Consider the following 17,500-nt stretch of genomic DNA (forward strand, 5'->3'; position numbering starts at 1 on the left):
CGCAAGATGCCTCGTTAGCGCAGTAGGTAGCGCGTCAGTCTCATAATCTGAAGGTCGTGAGTTCGATCCTCACACGGGGCATGGATCTATCCTTGTTTTTTCCCTCCGCCTTAACTGGATAGGCACTGCTCTTTGCCATTCAATACCGAAACGATACTGGATAATATGGAAAGGTAGCAAACAAGGCAGAAGGGTTTTGGCTAGGGGCTAAAAGCAACCGTGTTGAGGTCTTTGAATATGGCTGCGAGCGTAGCAAAAGTCCAAAATGGGGAGCATGATTAGTGGCAACCTCTCACACAGGGCCAGTGGCGCAATGGATAACGCGTCTGACTACGGATCAGAAGATTATAGGTTCGACTCCTACCTGGCTCGTGAATGTCGCCGTGATCGTATAGTGGTTAGTACTCTGCGTTGTGGCCGCAGCAACCCCGGTTCGAATCCGGGTCACGGCATTCTTGATGAAAAAGCAAAGGTGCTCTTGTAGACGGCAAGCCTGAATGATACTTTTATGAACTTTTTGAGCGCTATCTTAATTCAGAGGGTCTTTCGATGTAGTTGCAAGCTTAGGAAAATGCTCATTCCCATACCGGGAGTCGAACCCGGGCCGCCTGGGTGAGAACCAGGAATCCTAACCGCTAGACCATATGGGAACCGCTGAGACCCTTTTTCAGTAATAAGTAGAAAAAAAATCAGTTTCATGATTTGAAAACTCATTTTTAAGCATGGATGGCATCAACAACCACTTGCAAGTGGCCTCGTTAGCGCAGCATTTTTGGCTGCCAAGAGCATCTGCAAACTAAGCCGCTTAATTCTGCAAGAAAGGTGCAGGCCTTTGAATGCAGGCACAAGCTTAGCAAAACACTCATTCCCATACCGGGAGTCGAACCCGGGCCGCCTGGGTGAAAACCAGGAATCCTAACCGCTAGACCATATGGGAAAAGTTGCTTTCACAGCTTGCTTTAAACTTTCCAGTATATGTAGATATATACATGTACATATTAAAAAAAAAAAAAAAGAAGTTTTGTGCTTACAGAATTCCATCTTATCTCTGGACGGCAACAACCAATCACACGCAAGATGCCTCGTTAGCGCAGTAGGTAGCGCGTCAGTCTCATAATCTGAAGGTCGTGAGTTCGATCCTCACACGGGGCATGGCTCTATCCTTGTTTTTTCCCTCCGCCTTAACTGGATAGGCACTGCTCTTTGCCATTCAATACCGAAACGATACTGGATAATATGGAAAGGTAGCAAACAAGGCAGAAGGGTTTTGGCTAGGGGCTAAAAGCAACCGTGTTGAGGTCTTTGAATATGGCTGCGAGCGTAGCAAAAGTCCAAAATGGGGAGCATGATTAGTGGCAACCTCTCACACAGGGCCAGTGGCGCAATGGATAACGCGTCTGACTACGGATCAGAAGATTGTAGGTTCGACTCTTACCTGGCTCGTGAATGTCGCCGTGATCGTATAGTGGTTAGTACTCTGCGTTGTGGCCGCAGCAACCCCGGTTTGAATCCGGGTCACGGCATTCTTGATGAAAAAGCAAAGGTGTTCTTGTAGACGGCAAGCCTGAATGATACTTTTATGAACTTTTTGAGCGCTATCTTAATTCAGAGGGTCTTTCGATGTAGTTGCAAGCTTAGGAAAATGCTCATTCCCATACCGGGAGTCGAACCCGGGCCGCCTGGGTGAGAACCAGGAATCCTAACCGCTAGACCATATGGGAACCGCTGAGACCCTTTTTCAGTAATAAGTAGAAAAAAAATCAGTTTCATGATTTGAAAACTCATTTTTAAGCATGGATGGCATCAACAACCACTTGCAAGTGGCCTCGTTAGCGCAGCATTTTTGGCTGCCAAGAGCATCTGCAAACTAAGCCGCTTAATTCTGCAAGAAAGGTGCAGGCCTTTGAATGCAGGCCTTTGAATGCAGGCACAAGCTTAGCAAAACACTCATTCCCATACCGGGAGTCGAACCCGGGCCGCCTGGGTGAAAACCAGGAATCCTAACCGCTAGACCATATGGGAAAAGTTGCTTTCACAGCTTGCTTTAAACTTTCCAATATATGTAGATATATACATGTACATATTAAAAAAAAAAAAAAAAAAAAGAAGTTTTGTGCTTACAGAATTCCATCTTATCTCTGGACGGCAACAACCAATCACACGCAAGATGCCTCGTTAGCGCAGTAGGTAGCGCGTCAGTCTCATAATCTGAAGGTCGTGAGTTCGATCCTCACACGGGGCATGGATCTATCCTTGTTTTTTCCCTCCGCCTTAACTGGATAGGCACTGCTCTTTGCCATTCAATACCGAAACGATACTGGATAATATGGAAAGGTAGCAAACAAGGCAGAAGGGTTTTGGCTAGGGGCTAAAAGCAACCGTGTTGAGGTCTTTGAATATGGCTGCGAGCGTAGCAAAAGTCCAAAATGGGGAGCATGATTAGTGGCAACCTCTCACACAGGGCCAGTGGCGCAATGGATAACGCGTCTGACTACGGATCAGAAGATTGTAGGTTCGACTCCTACCTGGCTCGTGAATGTCGCCGTGATCGTATAGTGGTTAGTACTCTGCGTTGTGGCCGCAGCAACCCCGGTTCGAATCCGGGTCACGGCATTCTTGATGAAAAAGCAAAGGTGCTCTTGTAGACGGCAAGCCTGAATGATACTTTTATGAACTTTTTGAGCGCTATCTTAATTCAGAGGGTCTTTCGATGTAGTTGCAAGCTTAGGAAAATGCTCATTCCCATACCGGGAGTCGAACCCGGGCCGCCTGGGTGAGAACCAGGAATCCTAACCGCTAGACCATATGGGAACCGCTGAGACCCTTTTTCAGTAATAAGTAGAAAAAAAATCAGTTTCATGATTTGAAAACTCATTTTTAAGCATGGATGGCATCAACAACCACTTGCAAGTGGCCTCGTTAGCGCAGCATTTTTGGCTGCCAAGAGCATCTGCAAACTAAGCCGCTTAATTCTGCAAGAAAGGTGCAGGCCTTTGAATGCAGGCACAAGCTTAGCAAAACACTCATTCCCATTCCGGGAGTCGAACCCGGGCCGCCTGGGTGAAAACCAGGAATCCTAACCGCTAGACCATATGGGAAAAGTTGCTTTCACAGCTTGCTTTAAACTTTCCAATATATGTAGATATATACATGTACATATTAAAAAAAAAAAAAAAAAAAAGAAGTTTTGTGCTTACAGAATTCCATCTTATCTCTGGACGGCAACAACCAATCACACGCAAGATGCCTCGTTAGCGCAGTAGGTAGCGAGTCAGTCTCATAATCTGAAGGTCGTGAGTTCGATCCTCACACGGGGCATGGATCTATCCTTGTTTTTTCCCTCCGCCTTAACTGGATAGGCACTGCTCTTTGCCATTCAATACCGAAACGATACTGGATAATATGGAAAGGTAGCAAACAAGGCAGAAGGGTTTTGGCTAGGGGCTAAAAGCAACCGTGTTGAGGTCTTTGAATATGGCTGCGAGCGTAGCAAAAGTCCAAAATGGGGAGCATGATTAGTGGCAACCTCTCACACAGGGCCAGTGGCGCAATGGATAACGCGTCTGACTACGGATCAGAAGTTTGTAGGTTCGACTCCTACCTGGCTCGTGAATGTCGCCGTGATCGTATAGTGGTTAGTACTCTGCGTTGTGGCCGCAGCAACCCCGGTTCGAATCCGGGTCACGGCATTCTTGATGAAAAAGCAAAGGTGCTCTTGTAGACGGCAAGCCTGAATGATACTTTTATGAACTTTTTGAGCGCTATCTTAATTCAGAGGGTCTTTCGATGTAGTTGCAAGCTTAGGAAAATGCTCATTCCCATACCGGGAGTCAAACCCGGGCCGCCTGGGTGAGAACCAGGAATCCTAACCGCTAGACCATATGGGAACCGCTGAGACCCTTTTTCAGTAATAAGTAGAAAAAAAATCAGTTTCATGATTTGAAAACTCATTTTTAAGCATGGATGGCATCAACAACCACTTGCAAGTGGCCTCGTTAGCGCAGCATTTTTGGCTGCCAAGAGCATCTGCAAACTAAGCCGCTTAATTCTGCAAGAAAGGTGCAGGCCTTTGAATGCAGGCACAAGCTTAGCAAAACACTCATTCCCATACCGGGAGTCGAACCCGGGCCGCCTGGGTGAAAACCAGGAATCCTAACCGCTAGACCATATGGGAAAAGTTGCTTTCACAGCTTGCTTTAAACTTTCCAATATATGTAGATATATACATGTACATATTAAAAAAAAAAAAAAGAAGTTTTGTGCTTACAGAATTCCATCTTATCTCTGGACGGCAACAACCAATCACACGCAAGATGCCTCGTTAGCGCAGTAGGTAGCGCGTCAGTCTCATAATCTGAAGGTCGTGAGTTCAATCCTCACACGGGGCATGGATCTATCCTTGTTTTTTCCCTCCGCCTTAACTGGATAGGCACTGCTCTTTGCCATTCAATACCGAAACGATACTGGATAATATGGAAAGGTAGCAAACAAGGCAGAAGGGTTTTGGCTAGGGGCTAAAAGCAACCGTGTTGAGGTCTTTGAATATGGCTGCGAGCGTAGCAAAAGTCCAAAATGGGGAGCATGATTAGTGGCAACCTCTCACACAGGGCCAGTGGCGCAATGGATAACGCGTCTGACTATGGATCAGAAGATTGTAGGTTCGACTCCTACCTGGCTCGTGAATGTCGCCGTGATCGTATAGTGGTTAGTACTCTGCGTTGTGGCCGCCGCAACCCCGGTTCGAATCCGGGTCACGGCATTCTTGATGAAAAAGCAAAGGTGCTCTTGTAGACGGCAAGCCTGAATGATACTTTTATGAACTTTTTGAGCGCTATCTTAATTCAGAGGGTCTTTCGATGTAGTTGCAAGCTTAGGAAAATGCTCATTCCCATACCGGGAGTCGAACCCGGGCCGCCTGGGTGAGAACCAGGAATCCTAACCGCTAGACCATATGGGAACCGCTGAGACCCTTTTTCAGTAATAAGTAGAAAAAAAATCAGTTTCATGATTTGAAAACTCATTTTTAAGCATGGATGGCATCAACAACCACTTGCAAGTGGCCTCGTTAGCGCAGCATTTTTGGCTGCCAAGAGCATCTGCAAACTAAGCCGCTTAATTCTGCAAGAAAGGTGCAGGCCTTTGAATGCAGGCACAAGCTTAGCAAAACACTCATTCCCATACCGGGAGTCGAACCCGGGCGGCCTGGGTGAAAACCAGGAATCCTAACCGCTAGACCATATGGGAAAAGTTGCTTTCACAGCTTGCTTTAAACTTTCCAATATATGTAGATATATACATGTACATATTAAAAAAAAAAAAAAGAAGTTTTGTGCTTACAGAATTCCATCTTATCTCTGGACGGCAACAACCAATCACACGCAAGATGCCTCGTTAGCGCAGTAGGTAGCGCGTCAGTCTCATAATCTGAAGGTCGTGAGTTCAATCCTCACACGGGGCATGGATCTATCCTTGTTTTTTCCCTCCGCCTTAACTGGATAGGCACTGCTCTTTGCCATTCAATACCGAAACGATACTGGATAATATGGAAAGGTAGCAAACAAGGCAGAAGGGTTTTGGCTAGGGGCTAAAAGCAACCGTGTTGAGGTCTTTGAATATGGCTGCGAGCGTAGCAAAAGTCCAAAATGGGGAGCATGATTAGTGGCAACCTCTCACACAGGGCCAGTGGCGCAATGGATAACGCGTCTGACTACGGATCAGAAGATTGTAGGTTCGACTCCTACCTGGCTCGTGAATGTCGCCGTGATCGTATAGTGGTTAGTACTCTGCGTTGTGGCCGCAGCAACCCCGGTTCGAATCCGGGTCACGGCATTCTTGATGAAAAAGCAAAGGTGCTCTTGTAGACGGCAAGCCTGAATGATACTTTTATGAACTTTTTGAGCGCTATCTTAATTCAGAGGGTCTTTCGATGTAGTTGCAAGCTTAGGAAAATGCTCATTCCCATACCGGGAGTCGAACCCGGGCCGCCTGGGTGAGAACCAGGAATCCTAACCGCTAGACCATATGGGAACCGCTGAGACCCTTTTTCAGTAATAAGTAGAAAAAAAATCAGTTTCATGATTTGAAAACTCATTTTTAAGCATGGATGGCATCAACAACCACTTGCAAGTGGCCTCGTTAGCGCAGCATTTTTGGCTGCCAAGAGCATCTGCAAACTAAGCCGCTTAATTCTGCAAGAAAGGTGCAGGCCTTTGAATGCAGGCACAAGCTTAGCAAAACACTCATTCCCATACCGGGAGTCGAACCCGGGCCGCCTGGGTGAAAACCAGGAATCCTAACCGCTAGACCATATGGGAAAAGTTGCCTTCACAGCTTGCTTTAAACTTTCCAATATATGTAGATATATACATGTACATATTAAAAAAAAAAAAAAAGAAGTTTTGTGCTTACAGAATTCCATCTTATCTCTGGACGGCAACAACCAATCACACGCAAGATGCCTCGTTAGCGCAGTAGGTAGCGCGTCAGTCTCATAATCTGAAGGTCGTGCGTTCGATCCTCACACGGGGCATGGATCTATGCTTGTTTTTTCCCTCCGCCTTAACTGGATAGGCACTGCTCTTTGCCATTCAATACCGAAACGATACTGGATAATATGGAAAGGTAGCAAACAAGGCAGAAGGGTTTTGGCTAGGGGCTAAAAGCAACCGTGTTGAGGTCTTTGAATATGGCTGCGAGCGTAGCAAAAGTCCAAAATGGGGAGCATGATTAGTGGCAACCTCTCACACAGGGCCAGTGGCGCAATGGATAACGCGTCTGACTACGGATCAGAAGATTGTAGGTTCGACTCCTACCTGGCTCGTGAATGTCGCCGTGATCGTATAGTGGTTAGTACTCTGCGTTGTGGCCGCAGCAACCCCGGTTCGAATCCGGGTCACGGCATTCTTGATGAAAAAGCAAAGGTGCTCTTGTAGACGGCAAGCCTGAATGATACTTTTATGAACTTTTTGAGCGCTATCTTAATTCAGAGGGTCTTTCGATGTAGTTGCAAGCTTAGGAAAATGCTCATTCCCATACCGGGAGTCGAACCCGGGCCGCCTGGGTGAGAACCAGGAATCCTAACCGCTAGACCATATGGGAACCGCTGAGACCCTTTTTCAGTAATAAGTAGAAAAAAAATCAGTTTCATGATTTGAAAACTCATTTTTAAGCATGGATGGCATCAACAACCACTTGCAAGTGGCCTCGTTAGCGCAGCATTTTTGGCTGCCAAGAGCATCTGCAAACTAAGCCGCTTAATTCTGCAAGAAAGGTGCAGGCCTTTGAATGCAGGCACAAGCTTAGCAAAACACTCATTCCCATACCGGGAGTCGAACCCGGGCCGCCTGGGTGAAAACCAGGAATCCTAACCGCTAGACCATATGGGAAAAGTTGCTTTCACAGCTTGCTTTAAACTTTCCAATATATGTAGATATATACATGTACATATTAAAAAAAAAAAAAAAAAAAAAAAAAGAAGTTTTGTGCTTACAGAATTCCATCTTATCTCTGGACGGCAACAACCAATCACACGCAAGATGCCTCGTTAGCGCAGTAGGTAGCGCGTCAGTCTCATAATCTGAAGGTCGTGAGTTCAATCCTCACACGGGGCATGGATCTATCCTTGTTTTTTCCCTCCGCCTTAACTGGATAGGCACTGCTCTTTGCCATTCAATACCGAAACGATACTGGATAATATGGAAAGGTAGCAAACAAGGCAGAAGGGTTTTGGCTAGGGGCTAAAAGCAACCGTGTTGAGGTCTTTGAATATGGCTGCGAGCGTAGCAAAAGTCCAAAATGGGGAGCATGATTAGTGGCAACCTCTCACACAGGGCCAGTGGCGCAATGGATAACGCGTCTGACTACGGATCAGAAGATTGTAGGTTCGACTCCTACCTGGCTCGTGAATGTCGCCGTGATCGTATAGTGGTTAGTACTCTGCGTTGTGGCCGCAGCAACCCCGGTTCGAATCCGGGTCACGGCATTCTTGATGAAAAAGCAAAGGTGCTCTTGTAGACGGCAAGCCTGAATGATACTTTTATGAACTTTTTGAGCGCTATCTTAATTCAGAGGGTCTTTCGATGTAGTTGCAAGCTTAGGAAAATGCTCATTCCCATACCGGGAGTCGAACCCGGGCCGCCTGGGTGAGAACCAGGAATCCTAACCGCTAGACCATATGGGAACCGCTGAGACCCTTTTTCAGTAATAAGTAGAAAAAAAATCAGTTTCATGATTTGAAAACTCATTTTTAAGCATGGATGGCATCAACAACCACTTGCAAGTGGCCTCGTTAGCGCAGCATTTTTGGCTGCCAAGAGCATCTGCAAACTAAGCCGCTTAATTCTGCAAGAAAGGTGCAGGCCTTTGAATGCAGGCACAAGCTTAGCAAAACACTCATTCCCATACCGGGAGTCGAACCCGGGCCGCCTGGGTGAAAACCAGGAATCCTAACCGCTAGACCATATGGGAAAAGTTGCTTTCACAGCTTGCTTTAAACTTTCCAATATATGTAGATATATACATGTACATATTAAAAAAAAAAAAAAAGAAGTTTTGTGCTTACAGAATTCCATCTTATCTCTGGACGGCAACAACCAATCACACGCAAGATGCCTCGCTAGCGCAGTAGGTAGCGCGTCAGTCTCATAATCTGAAGGTCGTGAGTTCGATCCTCACACGGGGCATGGATCTATCCTTGTTTTTTCCCTCCGCCTTAACTGGATAGGCACTGCTCTTTGCCATTCAATACCGAAACGATACTGGATAATATGGAAAGGTAGCAAACAAGGCAGAAGGGTTTTGGCTAGGGGCTAAAAGCAACCGTGTTGAGGTCTTTGAATATGGCTGCGAGCGTAGCAAAAGTCCAAAATGGGGAGCATGATTAGTGGCAACCTCTCACACAGGGCCAGTGGCGCAATGGATAACGCGTCTGACTACGGATCAGAAGATTGTAGGTTCGACTCCTACCTGGCTCGTGAATGTCGCCGTGATCGTATAGTGGTTAGTACTCTGCGTTGTGGCCGCAGCAACCCCGGTTCGAATCCGGGTCACGGCATTCTTGATGAAAAAGCAAAGGTGCTCTTGTAGACGGCAAGCCTGAATGATACTTTTATGAACTTTTTGAGCGCTATCTTAATTCAGAGGGTCTTTCGATGTAGTTGCAAGCTTAGGAAAATGCTCATTCCCATACCGGGAGTCGAACCCGGGCCGCCTGGGTGAGAACCAGGAATCCTAACCGCTAGACCATATGGGAACCGCTGAGACCCTTTTTCAGTAATAAGTAGAAAAAAAATCAGTTTCATGATTTGAAAACTCATTTTTAAGCATGGATGGCATCAACAACCACTTGCAAGTGGCCTCGTTAGCGCAGCATTTTTGGCTGCCAAGAGCATCTGCAAACTAAGCCGCTTAATTCTGCAAGAAAGGTGCAGGCCTTTGAATGCAGGCACAAGCTTAGCAAAGCACTCATTCCCATACCGGGAGTCGAACCCGGGCCGCCTGGGTGAAAACCAGGAATCCTAACCGCTAGACCATATGGGAAAAGTTGCTTTCACAGCTTGCTTTAAACTTTCCAATATATGTAGATATATACATGTACATATTAAAAAAAAAAAAAAAAAAGAAGTTTTGTGCTTACAGAATTCCATCTTATCTCTGGACGGCAACAACCAATCACACGCAAGATGCCTCGTTAGCGCAGTAGGTAGCGCGTCAGTCTCATAATCTGAAGGTCGTGAGTTCGATCCTCACACGGGGCATGGATCTATCCTTGTTTTTTCCCTCCGCCTTAACTGGATAGGCACTGCTCTTTGCCATTCAATACCGAAACGATACTGGATAATATGGAAAGGTAGCAAACAAGGCAGAAGGGTTTTGGCTAGGGGCTAAAAGCAACCGTGTTGAGGTCTTTGAATATGGCTGCGAGCGTAGCAAAAGTCCAAAATGGGGAGCATGATTAGTGGCAACCTCTCACACAGGGCCAGTGGCGCAATGGATAACGCGTCTGACTACGGATCAGAAGATTGTAGGTTCGACTCCTACCTGGCTCGTGAATGTCGCCGTGATCGTATAGTGGTTAGTACTCTGCGTTGTGGCCGCAGCAACCCCGGTTCGAATCCGGTTCACGGCATTCTTGATGAAAAAGCAAAGGTGCTCTTGTAGACGGCAAGCCTGAATGATACTTTTATGAACTTTTTGAGCGCTATCTTAATTCAGAGGGTCTTTCGATGTAGTTGCAAGCTTAGGAAAATGCTCATTCCCATACCGGGAGTCGAACCCGGGCCGCCTGGGTGAGAACCAGGAATCCTAACCGCTAGACCATATGGGAACCGCTGAGACCCTTTTTCAGTAATAAGTAGAAAAAAAATCAGTTTCATGATTTGAAAACTCATTTTTAAGCATGGATGGCATCAACAACCACTTGCAAGTGGCCTCGTTAGCGCAGCATTTTTGGCTGCCAAGAGCATCTGCAAACTAAGCCGCTTAATTCTGCAAGAAAGGTGCAGGCCTTTGAATGCAGGCACAAGCTTAGCAAAACACTCATTCCCATACCGGGAGTCGAACCCGGGCCGCCTGGGTGAAAACCAGGAATCCTAACCGCTAGACCATATGGGAAAAGTTGCTTTCACAGCTTGCTTTAAACTTTCCAATATATGTAGATATATACATGTACATATTAAAAAAAAAAAAAAAGAAGTTTTGTGCTTACAGAATTCCATCTTATCTCTGGACGGCAACAACCAATCACACGCAAGATGCCTCGCTAGCGCAGTAGGTAGCGCGTCAGTCTCATAATCTGAAGGTCGTGAGTTCGATCCTCACACGGGGCATGGATCTATCCTTGTTTTTTCCCTCCGCCTTAACTGGATAGGCACTGCTCTTTGCCATTCAATACCGAAACGATACTGGATAATATGGAAAGGTAGCAAACAAGGCAGAAGGGTTTTGGCTAGGGGCTAAAAGCAACCGTGTTGAGGTCTTTGAATATGGCTGCGAGCGTAGCAAAAGTCCAAAATGGGGAGCATGATTAGTGGCAACCTCTCACACAGGGCCAGTGGCGCAATGGATAACGCGTCTGACTACGGATCAGAAGATTGTAGGTTCGACTCCTACCTGGCTCGTGAATGTCGCCGTGATCGTATAGTGGTTAGTACTCTGCGTTGTGGCCGCAGCAACCCCGGTTCGAATCCGGGTCACGGCATTCTTGATGAAAAAGCAAAGGTGCTCTTGTAGACGGCAAGCCTGAATGATACTTTTATGAACTTTTTGAGCGCTATCTTAATTCAGAGGGTCTTTCGATGTAGTTGCAAGCTTAGGAAAATGCTCATTCCCATACCAGGAGTCGAACCCGGGCCGCCTGGGTGAGAACCAGGAATCCTAACCGCTAGACCATATGGGAACCGCTGAGACCCTTTTTCAGTAATAAGTAGAAAAAAAATCAGTTTCATGATTTGAAAACTCATTTTTAAGCATGGATGGCATCAACAACCACTTGCAAGTGGCCTCGTTAGCGCAGCATTTTTGGCTGCCAAGAGCATCTGCAAACTAAGCCGCTTAATTCTGCAAGAAAGGTGCAGGCCTTTGAATGCAGGCACAAGCTTAGCAAAGCACTCATTCCCATACCGGGAGTCGAACCCGGGCCGCCTGGGTGAAAACCAGGAATCCTAACCGCTAGACCATATGGGAAAAGTTGCTTTCACAGCTTGCTTTAAACTTTCCAATATATGTAGATATATACATGTACATATTAAAAAAAAAAAAAGAAGTTTTGTGCTTACAGAATTCCATCTTATCTCTGGACGGCAACAACCAATCACACGCAAGATGCCTCGTTAGCGCAGTAGGTAGCGCGTCAGTCTCATAATCTGAAGGTCGTGAGTTCGATCCTCACACGGGGCATGGATCTATCCTTGTTTTTTCCCTCCGCCTTAACTGGATAGGCACTGCTCTTTGCCATTCAATACCGAAACGATACTGGATAATATGGAAAGGTAGCAAACAAGGCAGAAGGGTTTTGGCTAGGGGCTAAAAGCAACCGTGTTGAGGTCTTTGAATATGGCTGCGAGCGTAGCAAAAGTCCAAAATGGGGAGCATGATTAGTGGCAACCTCTCACACAGGGCCAGTGGCGCAATGGATAACGCGTCTGACTACGGATCAGAAGATTGTAGGTTCGACTCCTACCTGGCTCGTGAATGTCGCCGTGATCGTATAGTGGTTAGTACTCTGCGTTGTGGCCGCAGCAACCCCGGTTCGAATCCGGGTCACGGCATTCTTGATGAAAAAGCAAAGGTGCTCTTGTAGACGGCAAGCCTGAATGATACTTTTATGAACTTTTTGAGCGCTATCTTAATTCAGAGGGTCTTTCGATGTAGTTGCAAGCTTAGGAAAATGCTCATTCCCATACCGGGAGTCGAACCCGGGCCGCCTGGGTGAGAACCAGGAATCCTAACCGCTAGACCATATGGGAACCGCTGAGACCCTTTTTCAGTAATAAGTAGAAAAAAAATCAGTTTCATGATTTGAAAACTCATTTTTAAGCATGGATGGCATCAACAACCACTTGCAAGTGGCCTCGTTAGCACAGCATTTTTGGCTGCCAAGAGCATCTGCAAACTAAGCCGCTTAATTCTGCAAGAAAGGTGCAGGCCTTTGAATGCAGGCACAAGCTTAGCAAAACACTCATTCCCATACCGGGAGTCGAACCCGGGCCGCCTGGGTGAAAACCAGGAATCCTAACCGCTAGACCATATGGGAAAAGTTGCTTTCACAGCTTGCTTTAAACTTTCCAATATATGTAGATATATACATGTACATATTAAAAAAAAAAAAAGAAGTTTTGTGCTTACAGAATTCCATCTTATCTCTGGACGGCAACAACCAATCACACGCAAGATGCCTCGTTAGCGCAGTAGGTAGCGCGTCAGTCTCATAATCTGAAGGTCGTGAGTTCGGTCCTCACACGGGGCATGGATCTATCCTTGTTTTTTCCCTCCGCCTTAACTGGATAGGCACTGCTCTTTGCCATTCAATACCGAAACGATACTGGATAATATGGAAAGGTAGCAAACAAGGCAGAAGGGTTTTGGCTAGGGGCTAAAAGCAACCGTGTTGAGGTCTTTGAATATGGCTGCGAGCGTAGCAAAAGTCCAAAATGGGGAGCATGATTAGTGGCAACCTCTCACACAGGGCCAGTGGCGCAATGGATAACGCGTCTGACTACGGATCAGAAGATTGTAGGTTCGACTCCTACCTGGCTCGTGAATGTCGCCGTGATCGTATAGTGGTTAGTACTCTGCGTTGTGGCCGCAGCAACCCCGGTTCGAATCCGGGTCACGGCATTCTTGATGAAAAAGCAAAGGTGCTCTTGTAGACGGCAAGCCTGAATGATACTTTTATGAACTTTTTGAGCGCTATCTTAATTCAGAGGGTCTTTCGATGTAGTTGCAAGCTTAGGAAAATGCTCATTCCCATACCGGGAGTCGAACCCGGGCCGCCTGGGTGAGAACCAGGAATCCTAACCGCTAGACCATATGGGAACCGCTGAGACCCTTTTTCAGTAATAAGTAGAAAAAAAATCAGTTTCATGATTTGAAAACTCATTTTTAAGCATGGATGGCATCAACAACCACTTGCAAGTGGCCTCGTTAGCACAGCATTTTTGGCTGCCAAGAGCATCTGCAAACTAAGCCGCTTAATTCTGCAAGAAAGGTGCAGGCCTTTGAATGCAGGCACAAGCTTAGCAAAACACTCATTCCCATACCGGGAGTCGAACCCGGGCCACCTGGGTGAAAACCAGGAATCCTAACCGCTAGACCATATGGGAAAAGTTGCTTTCACAGCTTGCTTTAAACTTTCCAATATATGTAGATATATACATGTACATATTAAAAAAAAAAAAAGAAGTTTTGTGCTTACAGAATTCCATCTTATCTCTGGACGGCAACAACCAATCACACGCAAGATGCCTCGTTAGCGCAGTAGGTAGCGCGTCAGTCTCATAATCTGAAGGTCGTGAGTTCGATCCTCACACGGGGCATGGATCTATCCTTGTTTTTTCCCTCCGCCTTAACTGGATAGGCACTGCTCTTTGCCATTCAATACCGAAACGATACTGGATAATATGGAAAGGTAGCAAACAAGGCAGAAGGGTTTTGGCTAGGGGCTAAAAGCAACCGTGTTGAGGTCTTTGAATATGGCTGCGAGCGTAGCAAAAGTCCAAAATGGGGAGCATGATTAGTGGCAACCTCTCACACAGGGCCAGTGGCGCAATGGATAACGCGTCTGACTACGGATCAGAAGATTGTAGGTTCGACTCCTACCTGGCTCGTGAATGTCGCCGTGATCGTATAGTGGTTAGTACTCTGCGTTGTGGCCGCAGCAACCCCGGTTCGAATCCGGGTCACGGCATTCTTGATGAAAAAGCAAAGGTGCTCTTGTAGACGGCAAGCCTGAATGATACTTTTATGAACTTTTTGAGCGCTATCTTAATTCAGAGGGTCTTTCGATGTAGTTGCAAGCTTAGTAAAATGCTCATTCCCATACCGGGAGTCGAACCCGGGCCGCCTGGGTGAGAACCAGGAATCCTAACCGCTAGACCATATGGGAACCGCTGAGACCCTTTTTCAGTAATAAGTAGAAAAAAAATCAGTTTCATGATTTGAAAACTCATTTTTAAGCATGGATGGCATCAACAACCACTTGCAAGTGGCCTCGTTAGCGCAGCATTTTTGGCTGCCAAGAGCATCTGCAAACTAAGCCGCTTAATTCTGCAAGAAAGGTGCAGGCCTTTGAATGCAGGCACAAGCTTAGCAAAACACTCATTCCCATTCCGGGAGTCGAACCCGGGCCGCCTGGGTGAAAACCAGGAATCCTAACCGCTAGACCATATGGGAAAAGTTGCTTTCACAGCTTGCTTTAAACTTTCCAATATATGTAGATATATACATGTACATATTAAAAAAAAAAAAAGAAGTTTTGTGCTTACAGAATTCCATCTTATCTCTGGACGGCAACAACCAATCACACGCAAGATGCCTCGTTAGCGCAGTAGGTAGCGCGTCAGTCTCATAATCTGAAGGTCGTGAGTTCGATCCTCACACGGGGCATGGATCTATCCTTGTTTTTTCCCTCCGCCTTAACTGGATAGGCACTGCTCTTTGCCATTCAATACCGAAACGATACTGGATAATATGGAAAGGTAGCAAACAAGGCAGAAGGGTTTTGGCTAGGGGCTAAAAGCAACCGTGTTGAGGTCTTTGAATATGGCTGCGAGCGTAGCAAAAGTCCAAAATGGGGAGCATGATTAGTGGCAACCTCTCACACAGGGCCAGTGGCGCAATGGATAACGCGTCTGACTACGGATCAGAAGATTGTAGGTTCGACTCCTACCTGGCTCGTGAATGTCGCCGTGATCGTATAGTGGTTAGTACTCTGCGTTGTGGCCGCAGCAACCCCGGTTCGAATCCGGGTCACGGCATTCTTGATGAAAAAGCAAAGGTGCTCTTGTAGACGGCAAGCCTGAATGATACTTTTATGAACTTTTTGAGCGCTATCTTAATTCAGAGGGTCTTTCGATGTAGTTGCAAGCTTAGGAAAATGCTCATTCCCATACCGGGAGTCGAACCCGGGCCGCCTGGGTGAGAACCAGGAATCCTAACCGCTAGACCATATGGGAACCGCTGAGACCCTTTTTCAGTAATAAGTAGAAAAAAAATCAGTTTCATGATTTGAAAACTCATTTTTAAGCATGGATGGCATCAACAACCACTTGCAAGTGGCCTCGTTAGCACAGCATTTTTGGCTGCCAAGAGCATCTGCAAACTAAGCCGCTTAATTCTGCAAGAAAGGTGCAGGCCTTTGAATGCAGGCACAAGCTTAGCAAAACACTCATTCCCATACCGGGAGTCGAACCCGGGCCACCTGGGTGAAAACCAGGAATCCTAACCGCTAGACCATATGGGAAAAGTTGCTTTCACAGCTTGCTTTAAACTTTCCAATATATGTAGATATATACATGTACATATTAAAAAAAAAAAAAGAAGTTTTGTGCTTACAGAATTCCATCTTATCTCTGGACGGCAACAACCAATCACACGCAAGATGCCTCGTTAGCGCAGTAGGTAGCGCGTCAGTCTCATAATCTGAAGGTCGTGAGTTCGATCCTCACACGGGGCATGGATCTATCCTTGTTTTTTCCCTCCGCCTTAACTGGATAGGCACTGCTCTTTGCCATTCAATACCGAAACGATACTGGATAATATGGAAAGGTAGCAAACAAGGCAGAAGGGTTTTGGCTAGGGGCTAAAAGCAACCGTGTTGAGGTCTTTGAATATGGCTGCGAGCGTAGCAAAAGTCCAAAATGGGGAGCATGATTAGTGGCAACCTCTCACACAGGGCCAGTGGCGCAATGGATAACGCGTCTGACTACGGATCAGAAGATTGTAGGTTCGACTCCTACCTGGCTCGTGAATGTCGCCGTGATCGTATAGTGGTTAGTACTCTGCGTTGTGGCCGCAGCAACCCCGGTTCGAATCCGGGTCACGGCATTCTTGATGAAAAAGCAAAGGTGCTCTTGTAGACGGCAAGCCTGAATGATACTTTTATGAACTTTTTGAGCGCTATCTTAATTCAGAGGGTCTTTCGATGTAGTTGCAAGCTTAGGAAAATGCTCATTCCCATACCGGGAGTCGAACCCGGGCCGCCTGGGTGAGAACCAGGAATCCTAACCGCTAGACCATATGGGAACCGCTGAGACCCTTTTTCAGTAATAAGTAGAAAAAAAATCAGTTTCATGATTTGAAAACTCATTTTTAAGCATGGATGGCATCAACAACCACTTGCAAGTGGCCTCGTTAGCACAGCATTTTTGGCTGCCAAGAGCATCTGCAAACTAAGCCGCTTAATTCTGCAAGAAAGGTGCAGGCCTTTGAATGCAGGCACAAGCTTAGCAAAACACTCATTCCCATACCGGGAGTCGAACCCGGGCCGCCTGGGTGAAAACCAGGAATCCTAACCGCTAGACCATATGGGAAAAGTTGCTTTCACAGCTTGCTTTAAACTTTCCAATATATGTAGATATATACATGTACATATTAAAAAAAAAAAAAGAAGTTTTGTGCTTACAGAATTCCATCTTATCTCTGGACGGCAACAACCAATCACACGCAAGATGCCTCGTTAGCGCAGTAGGTAGCGCGTCAGTCTCATAATCTGAAGGTCGTGAGTTCGGTCCTCACACGGGGCATGGATCTATCCTTGTTTTTTCCCTCCGCCTTAACTGGATAGGCACTGCTCTTTGCCATTCAATACCGAAACGATACTGGATAATATGGAAAGGTAGCAAACAAGGCAGAAGGGTTTTGGCTAGGGGCTAAAAGCAACCGTGTTGAGGTCTTTGAATATGGCTGCGAGCGTAGCAAAAGTCCAAAATGGGGAGCATGATTAGTGGCAACCTCTCACACAGGGCCAGTGGCGCAATGGATAACGCGTCTGACTACGGATCAG

At 46.4% G+C, this 17,500-nt stretch overlaps 62 non-coding genes across 62 annotated transcripts in view; 35 read left to right on the top strand and 27 right to left on the bottom strand.

Moving 5' to 3' along the window:
* The first annotated feature begins 8 nt into the window (after positions 1-8).
* On the top strand, positions 9-81 carry TRNAM-CAU (transfer RNA methionine (anticodon CAU)). Its single transcript has one exon. It is a non-coding gene; the product is annotated as a tRNA-Met (tRNA).
* A 299-nt stretch (positions 82-380) lies between these two features.
* TRNAH-GUG (transfer RNA histidin (anticodon GUG)) lies at positions 381-452 on the top strand. The gene has a single exon. It is a non-coding gene; the product is annotated as a tRNA-His (tRNA).
* Positions 453-578: 126 nt separating this feature from the next.
* Positions 579-650, bottom strand: TRNAE-CUC (transfer RNA glutamic acid (anticodon CUC)). Its single transcript has one exon. It is a non-coding gene; the product is annotated as a tRNA-Glu (tRNA).
* A 215-nt stretch (positions 651-865) lies between these two features.
* TRNAE-UUC (transfer RNA glutamic acid (anticodon UUC)) lies at positions 866-937 on the bottom strand. The gene has a single exon. It is a non-coding gene; the product is annotated as a tRNA-Glu (tRNA).
* A 142-nt stretch (positions 938-1,079) lies between these two features.
* On the top strand, positions 1,080-1,152 carry TRNAM-CAU (transfer RNA methionine (anticodon CAU)). The gene has a single exon. It is a non-coding gene; the product is annotated as a tRNA-Met (tRNA).
* A 497-nt stretch (positions 1,153-1,649) lies between these two features.
* Positions 1,650-1,721, bottom strand: TRNAE-CUC (transfer RNA glutamic acid (anticodon CUC)). The gene has a single exon. It is a non-coding gene; the product is annotated as a tRNA-Glu (tRNA).
* A 229-nt stretch (positions 1,722-1,950) lies between these two features.
* TRNAE-UUC (transfer RNA glutamic acid (anticodon UUC)) lies at positions 1,951-2,022 on the bottom strand. The gene has a single exon. It is a non-coding gene; the product is annotated as a tRNA-Glu (tRNA).
* Positions 2,023-2,169: 147 nt separating this feature from the next.
* Positions 2,170-2,242, top strand: TRNAM-CAU (transfer RNA methionine (anticodon CAU)). Its single transcript has one exon. It is a non-coding gene; the product is annotated as a tRNA-Met (tRNA).
* Positions 2,243-2,460: 218 nt separating this feature from the next.
* TRNAR-ACG (transfer RNA arginine (anticodon ACG)) lies at positions 2,461-2,533 on the top strand. Its single transcript has one exon. It is a non-coding gene; the product is annotated as a tRNA-Arg (tRNA).
* Positions 2,534-2,541: 8 nt separating this feature from the next.
* TRNAH-GUG (transfer RNA histidin (anticodon GUG)) lies at positions 2,542-2,613 on the top strand. The gene has a single exon. It is a non-coding gene; the product is annotated as a tRNA-His (tRNA).
* Positions 2,614-2,739: 126 nt separating this feature from the next.
* TRNAE-CUC (transfer RNA glutamic acid (anticodon CUC)) lies at positions 2,740-2,811 on the bottom strand. Its single transcript has one exon. It is a non-coding gene; the product is annotated as a tRNA-Glu (tRNA).
* An 806-nt stretch (positions 2,812-3,617) lies between these two features.
* On the top strand, positions 3,618-3,689 carry TRNAH-GUG (transfer RNA histidin (anticodon GUG)). The gene has a single exon. It is a non-coding gene; the product is annotated as a tRNA-His (tRNA).
* Positions 3,690-4,102: 413 nt separating this feature from the next.
* TRNAE-UUC (transfer RNA glutamic acid (anticodon UUC)) lies at positions 4,103-4,174 on the bottom strand. Its single transcript has one exon. It is a non-coding gene; the product is annotated as a tRNA-Glu (tRNA).
* A 432-nt stretch (positions 4,175-4,606) lies between these two features.
* On the top strand, positions 4,607-4,679 carry TRNAH-AUG (transfer RNA histidin (anticodon AUG)). The gene has a single exon. It is a non-coding gene; the product is annotated as a tRNA-His (tRNA).
* A 206-nt stretch (positions 4,680-4,885) lies between these two features.
* TRNAE-CUC (transfer RNA glutamic acid (anticodon CUC)) lies at positions 4,886-4,957 on the bottom strand. Its single transcript has one exon. It is a non-coding gene; the product is annotated as a tRNA-Glu (tRNA).
* Positions 4,958-5,676: 719 nt separating this feature from the next.
* TRNAR-ACG (transfer RNA arginine (anticodon ACG)) lies at positions 5,677-5,749 on the top strand. Its single transcript has one exon. It is a non-coding gene; the product is annotated as a tRNA-Arg (tRNA).
* An 8-nt stretch (positions 5,750-5,757) lies between these two features.
* On the top strand, positions 5,758-5,829 carry TRNAH-GUG (transfer RNA histidin (anticodon GUG)). Its single transcript has one exon. It is a non-coding gene; the product is annotated as a tRNA-His (tRNA).
* Positions 5,830-5,955: 126 nt separating this feature from the next.
* TRNAE-CUC (transfer RNA glutamic acid (anticodon CUC)) lies at positions 5,956-6,027 on the bottom strand. The gene has a single exon. It is a non-coding gene; the product is annotated as a tRNA-Glu (tRNA).
* A 215-nt stretch (positions 6,028-6,242) lies between these two features.
* Positions 6,243-6,314, bottom strand: TRNAE-UUC (transfer RNA glutamic acid (anticodon UUC)). Its single transcript has one exon. It is a non-coding gene; the product is annotated as a tRNA-Glu (tRNA).
* A 433-nt stretch (positions 6,315-6,747) lies between these two features.
* Positions 6,748-6,820, top strand: TRNAR-ACG (transfer RNA arginine (anticodon ACG)). The gene has a single exon. It is a non-coding gene; the product is annotated as a tRNA-Arg (tRNA).
* An 8-nt stretch (positions 6,821-6,828) lies between these two features.
* TRNAH-GUG (transfer RNA histidin (anticodon GUG)) lies at positions 6,829-6,900 on the top strand. Its single transcript has one exon. It is a non-coding gene; the product is annotated as a tRNA-His (tRNA).
* A 126-nt stretch (positions 6,901-7,026) lies between these two features.
* Positions 7,027-7,098, bottom strand: TRNAE-CUC (transfer RNA glutamic acid (anticodon CUC)). The gene has a single exon. It is a non-coding gene; the product is annotated as a tRNA-Glu (tRNA).
* A 215-nt stretch (positions 7,099-7,313) lies between these two features.
* Positions 7,314-7,385, bottom strand: TRNAE-UUC (transfer RNA glutamic acid (anticodon UUC)). The gene has a single exon. It is a non-coding gene; the product is annotated as a tRNA-Glu (tRNA).
* A 443-nt stretch (positions 7,386-7,828) lies between these two features.
* TRNAR-ACG (transfer RNA arginine (anticodon ACG)) lies at positions 7,829-7,901 on the top strand. The gene has a single exon. It is a non-coding gene; the product is annotated as a tRNA-Arg (tRNA).
* An 8-nt stretch (positions 7,902-7,909) lies between these two features.
* On the top strand, positions 7,910-7,981 carry TRNAH-GUG (transfer RNA histidin (anticodon GUG)). Its single transcript has one exon. It is a non-coding gene; the product is annotated as a tRNA-His (tRNA).
* Positions 7,982-8,107: 126 nt separating this feature from the next.
* Positions 8,108-8,179, bottom strand: TRNAE-CUC (transfer RNA glutamic acid (anticodon CUC)). The gene has a single exon. It is a non-coding gene; the product is annotated as a tRNA-Glu (tRNA).
* Positions 8,180-8,394: 215 nt separating this feature from the next.
* TRNAE-UUC (transfer RNA glutamic acid (anticodon UUC)) lies at positions 8,395-8,466 on the bottom strand. The gene has a single exon. It is a non-coding gene; the product is annotated as a tRNA-Glu (tRNA).
* Positions 8,467-8,899: 433 nt separating this feature from the next.
* Positions 8,900-8,972, top strand: TRNAR-ACG (transfer RNA arginine (anticodon ACG)). The gene has a single exon. It is a non-coding gene; the product is annotated as a tRNA-Arg (tRNA).
* Positions 8,973-8,980: 8 nt separating this feature from the next.
* Positions 8,981-9,052, top strand: TRNAH-GUG (transfer RNA histidin (anticodon GUG)). Its single transcript has one exon. It is a non-coding gene; the product is annotated as a tRNA-His (tRNA).
* Positions 9,053-9,178: 126 nt separating this feature from the next.
* TRNAE-CUC (transfer RNA glutamic acid (anticodon CUC)) lies at positions 9,179-9,250 on the bottom strand. The gene has a single exon. It is a non-coding gene; the product is annotated as a tRNA-Glu (tRNA).
* A 215-nt stretch (positions 9,251-9,465) lies between these two features.
* Positions 9,466-9,537, bottom strand: TRNAE-UUC (transfer RNA glutamic acid (anticodon UUC)). The gene has a single exon. It is a non-coding gene; the product is annotated as a tRNA-Glu (tRNA).
* A 145-nt stretch (positions 9,538-9,682) lies between these two features.
* On the top strand, positions 9,683-9,755 carry TRNAM-CAU (transfer RNA methionine (anticodon CAU)). The gene has a single exon. It is a non-coding gene; the product is annotated as a tRNA-Met (tRNA).
* Positions 9,756-9,973: 218 nt separating this feature from the next.
* Positions 9,974-10,046, top strand: TRNAR-ACG (transfer RNA arginine (anticodon ACG)). The gene has a single exon. It is a non-coding gene; the product is annotated as a tRNA-Arg (tRNA).
* Positions 10,047-10,252: 206 nt separating this feature from the next.
* On the bottom strand, positions 10,253-10,324 carry TRNAE-CUC (transfer RNA glutamic acid (anticodon CUC)). Its single transcript has one exon. It is a non-coding gene; the product is annotated as a tRNA-Glu (tRNA).
* A 215-nt stretch (positions 10,325-10,539) lies between these two features.
* Positions 10,540-10,611, bottom strand: TRNAE-UUC (transfer RNA glutamic acid (anticodon UUC)). Its single transcript has one exon. It is a non-coding gene; the product is annotated as a tRNA-Glu (tRNA).
* A 433-nt stretch (positions 10,612-11,044) lies between these two features.
* On the top strand, positions 11,045-11,117 carry TRNAR-ACG (transfer RNA arginine (anticodon ACG)). The gene has a single exon. It is a non-coding gene; the product is annotated as a tRNA-Arg (tRNA).
* An 8-nt stretch (positions 11,118-11,125) lies between these two features.
* Positions 11,126-11,197, top strand: TRNAH-GUG (transfer RNA histidin (anticodon GUG)). Its single transcript has one exon. It is a non-coding gene; the product is annotated as a tRNA-His (tRNA).
* Positions 11,198-11,610: 413 nt separating this feature from the next.
* On the bottom strand, positions 11,611-11,682 carry TRNAE-UUC (transfer RNA glutamic acid (anticodon UUC)). Its single transcript has one exon. It is a non-coding gene; the product is annotated as a tRNA-Glu (tRNA).
* Positions 11,683-11,822: 140 nt separating this feature from the next.
* Positions 11,823-11,895, top strand: TRNAM-CAU (transfer RNA methionine (anticodon CAU)). The gene has a single exon. It is a non-coding gene; the product is annotated as a tRNA-Met (tRNA).
* A 218-nt stretch (positions 11,896-12,113) lies between these two features.
* On the top strand, positions 12,114-12,186 carry TRNAR-ACG (transfer RNA arginine (anticodon ACG)). The gene has a single exon. It is a non-coding gene; the product is annotated as a tRNA-Arg (tRNA).
* Positions 12,187-12,194: 8 nt separating this feature from the next.
* Positions 12,195-12,266, top strand: TRNAH-GUG (transfer RNA histidin (anticodon GUG)). The gene has a single exon. It is a non-coding gene; the product is annotated as a tRNA-His (tRNA).
* A 126-nt stretch (positions 12,267-12,392) lies between these two features.
* TRNAE-CUC (transfer RNA glutamic acid (anticodon CUC)) lies at positions 12,393-12,464 on the bottom strand. The gene has a single exon. It is a non-coding gene; the product is annotated as a tRNA-Glu (tRNA).
* Positions 12,465-12,679: 215 nt separating this feature from the next.
* Positions 12,680-12,751, bottom strand: TRNAE-UUC (transfer RNA glutamic acid (anticodon UUC)). Its single transcript has one exon. It is a non-coding gene; the product is annotated as a tRNA-Glu (tRNA).
* A 431-nt stretch (positions 12,752-13,182) lies between these two features.
* On the top strand, positions 13,183-13,255 carry TRNAR-ACG (transfer RNA arginine (anticodon ACG)). The gene has a single exon. It is a non-coding gene; the product is annotated as a tRNA-Arg (tRNA).
* Positions 13,256-13,263: 8 nt separating this feature from the next.
* On the top strand, positions 13,264-13,335 carry TRNAH-GUG (transfer RNA histidin (anticodon GUG)). Its single transcript has one exon. It is a non-coding gene; the product is annotated as a tRNA-His (tRNA).
* Positions 13,336-13,461: 126 nt separating this feature from the next.
* On the bottom strand, positions 13,462-13,533 carry TRNAE-CUC (transfer RNA glutamic acid (anticodon CUC)). The gene has a single exon. It is a non-coding gene; the product is annotated as a tRNA-Glu (tRNA).
* A 215-nt stretch (positions 13,534-13,748) lies between these two features.
* On the bottom strand, positions 13,749-13,820 carry TRNAE-UUC (transfer RNA glutamic acid (anticodon UUC)). Its single transcript has one exon. It is a non-coding gene; the product is annotated as a tRNA-Glu (tRNA).
* Positions 13,821-13,960: 140 nt separating this feature from the next.
* TRNAM-CAU (transfer RNA methionine (anticodon CAU)) lies at positions 13,961-14,033 on the top strand. Its single transcript has one exon. It is a non-coding gene; the product is annotated as a tRNA-Met (tRNA).
* A 218-nt stretch (positions 14,034-14,251) lies between these two features.
* Positions 14,252-14,324, top strand: TRNAR-ACG (transfer RNA arginine (anticodon ACG)). Its single transcript has one exon. It is a non-coding gene; the product is annotated as a tRNA-Arg (tRNA).
* An 8-nt stretch (positions 14,325-14,332) lies between these two features.
* Positions 14,333-14,404, top strand: TRNAH-GUG (transfer RNA histidin (anticodon GUG)). The gene has a single exon. It is a non-coding gene; the product is annotated as a tRNA-His (tRNA).
* Positions 14,405-14,530: 126 nt separating this feature from the next.
* TRNAE-CUC (transfer RNA glutamic acid (anticodon CUC)) lies at positions 14,531-14,602 on the bottom strand. Its single transcript has one exon. It is a non-coding gene; the product is annotated as a tRNA-Glu (tRNA).
* A 427-nt stretch (positions 14,603-15,029) lies between these two features.
* Positions 15,030-15,102, top strand: TRNAM-CAU (transfer RNA methionine (anticodon CAU)). The gene has a single exon. It is a non-coding gene; the product is annotated as a tRNA-Met (tRNA).
* A 218-nt stretch (positions 15,103-15,320) lies between these two features.
* TRNAR-ACG (transfer RNA arginine (anticodon ACG)) lies at positions 15,321-15,393 on the top strand. Its single transcript has one exon. It is a non-coding gene; the product is annotated as a tRNA-Arg (tRNA).
* Positions 15,394-15,401: 8 nt separating this feature from the next.
* TRNAH-GUG (transfer RNA histidin (anticodon GUG)) lies at positions 15,402-15,473 on the top strand. The gene has a single exon. It is a non-coding gene; the product is annotated as a tRNA-His (tRNA).
* A 126-nt stretch (positions 15,474-15,599) lies between these two features.
* Positions 15,600-15,671, bottom strand: TRNAE-CUC (transfer RNA glutamic acid (anticodon CUC)). The gene has a single exon. It is a non-coding gene; the product is annotated as a tRNA-Glu (tRNA).
* A 215-nt stretch (positions 15,672-15,886) lies between these two features.
* Positions 15,887-15,958, bottom strand: TRNAE-UUC (transfer RNA glutamic acid (anticodon UUC)). Its single transcript has one exon. It is a non-coding gene; the product is annotated as a tRNA-Glu (tRNA).
* Positions 15,959-16,098: 140 nt separating this feature from the next.
* TRNAM-CAU (transfer RNA methionine (anticodon CAU)) lies at positions 16,099-16,171 on the top strand. The gene has a single exon. It is a non-coding gene; the product is annotated as a tRNA-Met (tRNA).
* Positions 16,172-16,389: 218 nt separating this feature from the next.
* TRNAR-ACG (transfer RNA arginine (anticodon ACG)) lies at positions 16,390-16,462 on the top strand. The gene has a single exon. It is a non-coding gene; the product is annotated as a tRNA-Arg (tRNA).
* An 8-nt stretch (positions 16,463-16,470) lies between these two features.
* Positions 16,471-16,542, top strand: TRNAH-GUG (transfer RNA histidin (anticodon GUG)). Its single transcript has one exon. It is a non-coding gene; the product is annotated as a tRNA-His (tRNA).
* A 126-nt stretch (positions 16,543-16,668) lies between these two features.
* Positions 16,669-16,740, bottom strand: TRNAE-CUC (transfer RNA glutamic acid (anticodon CUC)). Its single transcript has one exon. It is a non-coding gene; the product is annotated as a tRNA-Glu (tRNA).
* A 215-nt stretch (positions 16,741-16,955) lies between these two features.
* On the bottom strand, positions 16,956-17,027 carry TRNAE-UUC (transfer RNA glutamic acid (anticodon UUC)). Its single transcript has one exon. It is a non-coding gene; the product is annotated as a tRNA-Glu (tRNA).
* Positions 17,028-17,458: 431 nt separating this feature from the next.
* TRNAR-ACG (transfer RNA arginine (anticodon ACG)) overlaps positions 17,459-17,500 on the top strand; it is a 73-nt gene continuing 31 nt past the window's right edge. Inside the window, exon 1 of the tRNA in view lies at positions 17,459-17,500. This exon is cut by the window's right edge and continues 31 nt beyond it. This is a non-coding gene — a tRNA (tRNA-Arg).

The sequence above is a fragment of the Eleutherodactylus coqui genome, chromosome 2, assembly GCF_035609145.1.
Source record: "Eleutherodactylus coqui strain aEleCoq1 chromosome 2, aEleCoq1.hap1, whole genome shotgun sequence".
Lineage (NCBI taxonomy): Eukaryota > Metazoa > Chordata > Amphibia > Anura > Eleutherodactylidae > Eleutherodactylus > Eleutherodactylus coqui.